At 40.1% G+C, this 8,209-nt stretch overlaps 1 protein-coding gene across 1 annotated transcript in view; it reads left to right on the forward strand.

Moving 5' to 3' along the window:
- Positions 1-8,209, forward strand: part of Auts2 (activator of transcription and developmental regulator AUTS2) — a 1,110,887-nt gene that overhangs the window by 487,121 nt on the left and 615,557 nt on the right. The window lies entirely within an intron of this gene.

Here is an 8,209-nt window from a genome sequence, read left to right on the forward strand (position 1 = left end):
CTAAAGAAACACAACAAATAAATAAAACCAAAAGTACTGGTGATATTTTTTTTTCTAAAGAGCAGTCAGGCAGTACTGTACCTATAAGACCACATCATGGTGCTATGTTATTGCCCTTAGTAATTTATACCTTGGAATCAGGTAACAATTCAACTACGATGGTTTTCTTCTGTCCAGATGGGATGTCTGTCCAGTCAGGTACTTGACAAAAGAGGGAATTGTTAATAAATTTCCCAACAGATTTATAATTTTGAAAGCTTAAAAAGAAAGAGAGAAAAGAAAAGAAAAGAAAAGAAAAGAAAAGAAAAGAAAAGAAAAGAAAAAAGAAAAGGAAAGGAAAGGAAAGGAAAGGAAAGGAAAGTCACCAGGCATTGGATGTGTCTGTTCTTCCCTAGTCCCGCCCCCTGCGCACCTACAGATCAGGTTTCTCCCACCAATCCCTAATAGTCCCATGTTACAGAGGAAACTGAGGTTCCATTTTTGGGTTCATAGTTTTCTTAATAAAAGAAGTTTTCCAGGAATCAGAAGACATCTCAAGGACAGTTTTATTAGCGTTTAGGAGAAAAACAGCACGGGAGACAAGATGTACATTTCTACAGCTGCTGTCAACAGACTAAGGGGTCCAGGCCTGAACCCTAACGAGCCAGGTTCCACTCACCTATCCTCAGTTAAGCCAATTAATAATGAAAATTGTAATAAGATTTATTCAATGTGGACACATTGAGAAGAGAGAGAAAGGGATCCAGCAATACCTCCCAGTCCTTGAAGATATGGTTTAGATAGAAGGAAAGAAAGATGAATGATTAACCAGTCTAGCCAGGTATAGTCTCCCATGTGCTCCAGATCTCCCCTGTAAGGTCACTTGTCAATCTCTTGTCAAGCAAGCAAGTTCCTCCTCTAGCTGCCCTGCAGGCTATGTCGACTTTTCTAATCCCAGAAGTGAAATTCTAGTCTCTTGGGGTCCATTCTTTCAATAGTCTGATGGCCGAAGAGGGGAACACAAGTGTCTCATTAGGATATATTGATTCCTGCCAGATGGGCCTTTATGCTGCTGGGAAGAGGGCAAGGAAAGGGAACACAGAAAGTCATGCGGTTTGTAAGCAGCCACATGGATAAATGAGAGGAGGGCTTCAGCAAAACTAAAAAGGCCCAGGGTCTCAGGGAAAGTGGACTTAGCCTTTGGCCCGTACCCAAAAGGGGGGTATCGAAAAGTAAAACAAGGAAACATCCATTTTGAGCCTTTACTTAGAAAACTAGTCGGGTGGAGGTGCTACTAAGAGGAGGCTTCTGGTAAGGGAAAAATAGATATCTCATTAATAGGATAATAATAGCCCTTGCCATCTCCTTCTGGGTTGCTTAGGTTCCCAGGGCTAGAGATGGAACTGAGGAAAAAACCAGACAGCTTCACCTTTCCATATGTCTCAGGAGTGACAAAGCTAATGTTTACCTTTCAAAGGAAATGGAGGAGTGGGTCCCAAAGCTTCTGAAGTTTGAAGCTACCGCAGTAACCCTGCTTCTCCTGGAACCCTCCTATCCTGCTTTGGACCCTTGTGGTCCTCCTGGATCTGCTTTATTGATTGTCTGCAACAGGATGTCTTTTGGTTCCTTGTTAGCACCATTACTGATGGGCCCATCTTTGCCCCTGTGAGTAACACTTGCAAAGGTGTCTGGGAAAACTAGGTTCAGTGTGTTTCCTTCCTCCAACATTACAAAGCTGTAGATCCATGATGACTATTAAATGTAGAAACCATCCTTTACCAAGGTGAGTTCTCCTCTCCTCGTTCACTCTAAGGCAACAGCCATTGCCATGAACAAGGCTTCAGTGTGTTGCAGAGAAAATACTATGGATTTCTGTTTAAGGAAAGTGAGAAATTATACTTTCAGTGTTAAATGTTATAAGTATATATATAATTTTTATTACATTCTGTGTGTGAAAGTACTCATGCATATACCATTTTTTCACATGGCATGGCCTGTGTGTCTAGGTGAAAGGACAACTTGGTGGAATTGGTTCTGTCCTTTTATTATATAGGTCTCAGGAATAGTATTGGTGTCCTCAGATATGGCAGCATCACCTTTAACCCCTGAGCCATCTCAGCAGCTTTGTGTGTGTCCGTGTGTGTTTGTGTGTGTGTGTGTGTGTGTGTGTATGAATATGATTTTAAGTACACATATATACTTCATAGTGTTTTTACTATAGCCACTAAAACAAAGACTACAGATAACTGCATCGTACCAAATGACAATACTCAGACCATTCCATATAATACTGTATTATCCTGACTCATTTCATATGAAACTACATTACATCACATCATTCCGTTTGACGAGACTGAATTACCTCTTCAAATTTCATTAAATAATGCTTTATCATTCTGACTGGTTTGGTCAGTGTCCTGTTGCTGTTAAAAAGACATAATAACCAAAGCAACACTTACAACAGAATCATTCAAATACAGTCTTGCTCTTGGATTTAGAGGCATAGTTATCATAGGGCCAGCCTGACATGATGTTGAAGAAGGAGCTGAGAGGTATGTCTCTTGATCTACAAGCAGAGAGACAGGGGAAGACAGAGTAACACAAAGGCACTGAGCATGCTATAGCCCATTGAAACCTCAATTCCCACCCCTAGTGACACACTTCCTTCAATAAGGCCAATATCTCCTAATCCTTCTAATTCTTTCAAAGAGTTCTACTTTTAATGACCAAGCATTCAAATATATGATCCTATGGGGGCCATTCTCACTCTGACATTCATTCCATCAGACTGCTCTAACTGATTTCATATGGTGATTATTCTGTATTGTTATGACCCACCTTGTATGATAATACATTACTCAGCCCGATTCTGTCTAGTTAAACATGTCATCCTGACAATAACATGTGATAATGTTGCTGTACTCTGGTTTTTGATGTGACGATCTGATAATGTTACATTTCCCTGTATCGAACCAAGGAGGCAGCACCAACACACAACTTTTTGTTACACTTCCAAGGCAGATTTGTTGTTTTGTGTGTGGAACTTAGAAGAATTAATGGGATTAAGCAAAGCCATTGTTTTTTACAGTATTCCTTAATATGTTATTAAATAAAGAGTATTGTCTTCACCTATGAATGTAATTCTATGTGTAGAAATGATAGGGGGTTTGGTGGGTTTTTTTGGTTTTTTTTTTTTTAGTTTTTTTTGGATTGGTTTCATTAGTTTTATGGTCGAATTATACAATCACAAAATCGTAAGTACTGCTGATCTAAATTGCAAATACTCAATGGCTTATTGAGGTCTTTCCAGATTATTTTATGTGATTTGTTTGTTTCTGTTTTGTTTTGTTTTGTTTTTTTGGTGTTAGTGTTTTGTATTCTGGCCAGACATGAAACTTGCTCTTAGCCAAGGATGGCCTTGAGCCACTTATCTCCTGCCTGAGTCCTCCATGTTCTGGGATTATTGGCAGGTGTTTCTTCCCATGACCGTCTTGTCATGCATTTAGTGTGCGGTCATTTTGACTTTGGAAGTATTCTAGGGTTACGTAGTCAGACTTTAGTTACGGCTTACGGTAGTGGGTCTCAACATTCCTCACCCTGTGACCCTTTAACCCTTCATGGTGTGTTGCTATTTCCTAACTGTAAATTTGCTTCCTTTATGAATTGTAATGTAAATGCTTGATATGCAGTAAGTCTGACATGCGGCCTCTGTGAGGTGGCGGCTGGGCCGGCCTACGGGATGGAGCCTGTGATCAGCATGGTCTCTGACTTCCTGACGATTGGGTACTTTTGCCCTTTCCACTGCCGTCGCTTTCGTAGAACTAAATTCCAACCTCTCTACAAAATGGCCAAAAGTGACCTCAAAACGGTCAGTTAACACAAACCTAGAAGCTAAAACCATGAAATGCGTGGATGAAAACAGACAAATCTTCATGATCTATGTGATTCCTCACTGGGCTGTTAAAAGCATCATGCCAAAAGCGTGGACAGCAGAAGGCAAATAGTTCACCGAACTTTTCTGCCTCAGGAGGATTGGTTGTGAAACATAGGGAAAGCACATGAAAATCACATAACTCATAGGTGTTCATGGTGTAGCATATGCAGAGTATTCCAACAGTAAGAGGACTGCCTATTTCAAAAGGATTCTGGGATCTTGAACAGCTGTGGCTGCAAAAGAGAATACTAAATAGCTGCTAACAGTATTTGAAGATTCTCAAAGTCCTTCATCCTCAGTCCTTAGAGGTGCAAATCAAAAACCAAACTGAGGGGCATAGAGATACAGCTCAGTGGTTATGAATGTAGACTGCTCTTGCAGAGGACTGAGTTCTGTTCACAGCACCCGTCTGGTGTATTCACCACCACCTTCACTTTAGCTCCCGGAGATACAGCACCCCTTTTTGGACTCGGAGGGCGACTGAACTCATCTACATATACCTCCTGAACAAATGGCATAAGTAAAAGTAAAAAATAAAATCATTTTTAAAAACTGAACTGAGAATCGGTTTACTCCCACTAGAATTGTTATAACAAAGCAAAAATGAATAGATGATAAGTGTCAGTTGCATGGAGGAGCTGAAACACTCGTGTATGCTTCTGACAAGAGTATAAAATCATATGGCCATTGAAGAAATGATTTCAGAGCTTCCTCTGCAGATTAAAATGTAAAGTTGCCCTGTGACCCAGTTGGTCTGCTTTTCAACATAGACTTAGGAAAATAAAAAGAGAGAATTTGTGTTGAGTTCCGAGACTTTGCGTGTATAAAAGCCAAACAGTAAAACAATCTGCCCATCAAAAAAAAAAGAAGAAACAGAAGAAATGCATGGTATACATGCATGTAAGGCGTATAGGCAGCCACAAGAAGTATATTGACATGTGTAATATTGTCTTTCCGTTGCTGTGATAAAATACCATGACCAAAAGGAACTTCAGAAAGAAGGCGTTTATTTCGTCTAGAAGTGTACAGCATCATGAATGAAACTCGGGGCACACAGCAGGAACTGAAGCAGAAGCCATGGGAGAATGCTGCTTACTATCTTCTGCTCCCATGCCTTGTCCAGCTTGCTTTCTCATGTAACCCAGGATCTGTCCAGGAGTGGTCCTACCTACAGTGAGCTGGGCCTTCTGATAGAAATTATTAGTGAAGAAAAAACGCTCCCACAGCCTTTCCTCTTTCTTAGTAGAAATTCAGTTGAAGTTCCTTCCTCCCAAATGACTGTGGCCTGTGCCAAGTTAGGGAGAAAACAGAATCTAACCTGGATACATATTTAGTACAAAACGGACAACTTTAAAAACAGCATGGAAAACGTGACGCATTCCTGTAATGGCAAGACACAGGATATTGAAGTAGGAGGATCATCAGTTCAAGGACAGCCTAAACTACCTAGATTCTTATCTCAAAACAGCAATCTCATTCACAAGCCATCCTGACAACAGGATTCCTCTTAATGTTGTGTCAACGCTTTGCAGTGTTTTTGTTGGCTAATTATTAAATGGCATTTAAGAACGAAAAGCAAAGGAATGATTGACTGAGTGATGTGGCCTACATCTACAATCTTACCTACTCCAGGACCTGAGGTGGGAAAGGAAGTCAAAGGGTAGCTGAGGCAATAGAGAGCCACCTGGAATCCCAGCAGTTGTAGAAACCCAGACAGGAAGATTTCAAGTTCAAGGCTAGCCTGGGGAATTTAGCAAGACCTTGTCTCAAAATAAATTCTATAAAAGCTAGGGATGTAGCTCCAAGATGAGAGCTTTCCTGGCTCAGGGTTTTGTCCCAAGCACCATGCGGTTTTTATAGAAATAAAAAATACTATATTTGGGTATGGATTTTCAAAATATCCTGTATTTTGATTATTCTGAGTTGCTGGGTTTTTTTTTAATGAATAGGAAATACAAATTCTAATATTCTGACTACTAATTATGTCTGTTTTCGTTAGTGTTTTCTTTCTTTCTTTTTTTTTTTTTCTTGCATGGTCATGCTTTTCTGCTTCTTTACATGCCTGTGAGTTAAACAAAATTTTTTCAGCATGTTTGTGTGTGTGTGTGTGTGTGTGTGTGTGTGTGTGTATGATATGTAACCCAAGGGGTCCAGAAGAAGGTGTCAGAGCCCCCGGAACTGGAATTAAAAGTTGTAATGAGCTAGAAACTGAATGAACTTGGGTCTTCTGCAAGTGTCATAATCATTTCTACACACTGAGTTGTCACTCAAATCCTGACATTTGTTTTTAATTAAATGTGAAGTAGCATCCATTCTTTCTTGAAGGTGCTGCATATTTTTTATTTCTTCATGTATTACTTATTCTGACCTGTATTGTAGTTTCATCATTTTGAGGTTTCCTTCTGTGCTTTCTGTGTGGCAGCAGAAGAATCCTCGTCTATAGGTAATTCTCTTTGGAGTGAATGTGCTGACTATATCATATTATAGTGAAAGGATTTTCCCCTTGAGTTGATGGGAATGTGAAGGATGTCTTACCTGGGTGTGCTGGGAAGCCATTCCTGGTTCTTCCTGGAGGCTGTTTAGCTCATCTAGAGCAGTATTCTCCATGTATGTTCTTATGTGAAGGTTATAGGGAGCCTCCACACTGGTGTAGCCTAACCTGTGTCCTGTAGGCAATGTTTGGAAGAGGAATGCTATGAAAACAGCTCAACACAAATCTGTTTTCAAATTTTAATTTAAAGTGTGTGTGTGTCTGTGTGTGTGTGTGCTTGTGTTTAACTTAATTTCAAGTCTCTTGAACATGAACTGCATAATATGGAAAGGTTGGTCACATCTGGCAACATAGTATTCCTGTGAACCTTTCCCCTCTCCATCTTCAGATTTATGAACTGCAACCATCTTGTTTTCACAAGTTCTTAACTCTATCTTCTGACCTCTGCTTACCTCTGTGGGCTCCACCTGAGTCACCCAGTACTGCATGCAGAAACTTCTACAGCAGTTATCTGGGAGGATTGTTCTTTGTAGCCCAGGCTAGCCAGGTATGACCTCGAACTTATGATCTTCCTTCTTCCACTTCTCCAGTTCAGGGATACCAGTTGTCTGTCTGCATGACTGGTTTATGCTGTGCTTGTTGGAACTCAGGGCTTTGTTCATGATAGGCAGACATTCTTCCTACTGAGCCATGCTCCTAGACCCCAGTGGAACTTAACCTTTCTTCTCTCAGATAATGTGAGTCTACACCCTGTTGCCTGATAGTGTCCCCCCCAAAACCCAGCTCTTTGTATATTGTTTCTTTTTTCTTTTTCCTTCTTATTATCATTAATTGGGGAGTATATTTGGTGTCTATTAGTCAGCAATTCTCACTACAGAGTTTTCAACTGAGATAAAAATTCCCTTCAGTTTTTCACACTCACTGTGATATTTGTAGATACTTAGACAATGGAAACTTAGTCTCAAGCGATGCTAATCAAGACATCCTATTGTTCTAGCTTTGCCGTTTTAAATTCAGCAGGAAAAAAAAGAATAAGGGAAAAAAGAAAAAAACAACAACCAACCCAAACTTGATGTGGTCAGAAGATTTGACGCGTGTGTAAAGCTTAAACAACCCAGTGAGCTTGGGTTTTCTACTATATTAAGTATTCCCCAAATCATGTGGCCAGCGAGGATGTAATTGGCCACAGGACTTTGAGATTGTCTTCATCAAGGAGACATCTTAACCCATTTAGATTAGTCACAAAGGAAAATGTTAAGGGAAATAACTGAATATATAAATATTCATGAGGAGTTATTCAAGGGGGAAACATTGCTTCTGATTTATGCAAAATTTTATAATTGAAGAAGTTGTCAAAACTTGGGGATTGAACTTGAAAATTTAAGTACATAGAACAAAGCCTGGGATAACAGTTCATAAGCATCTGTTACAAATAGCATAGAGATCTGTATTCAGATAGCATCATTAAATTAATGTGCAATCCCCCAGAGACTCAGATGCAACAATTCCAGTACCAGCAAACATTTTTTTTTTCTCATACAGAATGAGTTTATTCACAGGATAGAAATAGAGAAACCTCAAGATCTACAGCTGGTGACCAGGGCCCTTGGAAGGCTGGCATGTGTCAAACTCAGAAAGTTTCCTTACTTCTCAAATCAATTGAAAATGATGCCCTGGCTAGAAAGGATTCAGGAGGAATTCCTTCCTTATTTCCTTCCTTCCTTCCTTCCTTCCTTCCTTCCTTCCTTCCTTCCTTCCTTCCTTCCTTCCTTCCTTCTTTCCTCCCTTCCCTTCCCTTCCCTTCC

The sequence above is a fragment of the Mus pahari genome, chromosome 23 (genome assembly GCF_900095145.1).
Source record: "Mus pahari chromosome 23, PAHARI_EIJ_v1.1, whole genome shotgun sequence".
Classification (NCBI taxonomy): domain Eukaryota; kingdom Metazoa; phylum Chordata; class Mammalia; order Rodentia; family Muridae; genus Mus; species Mus pahari.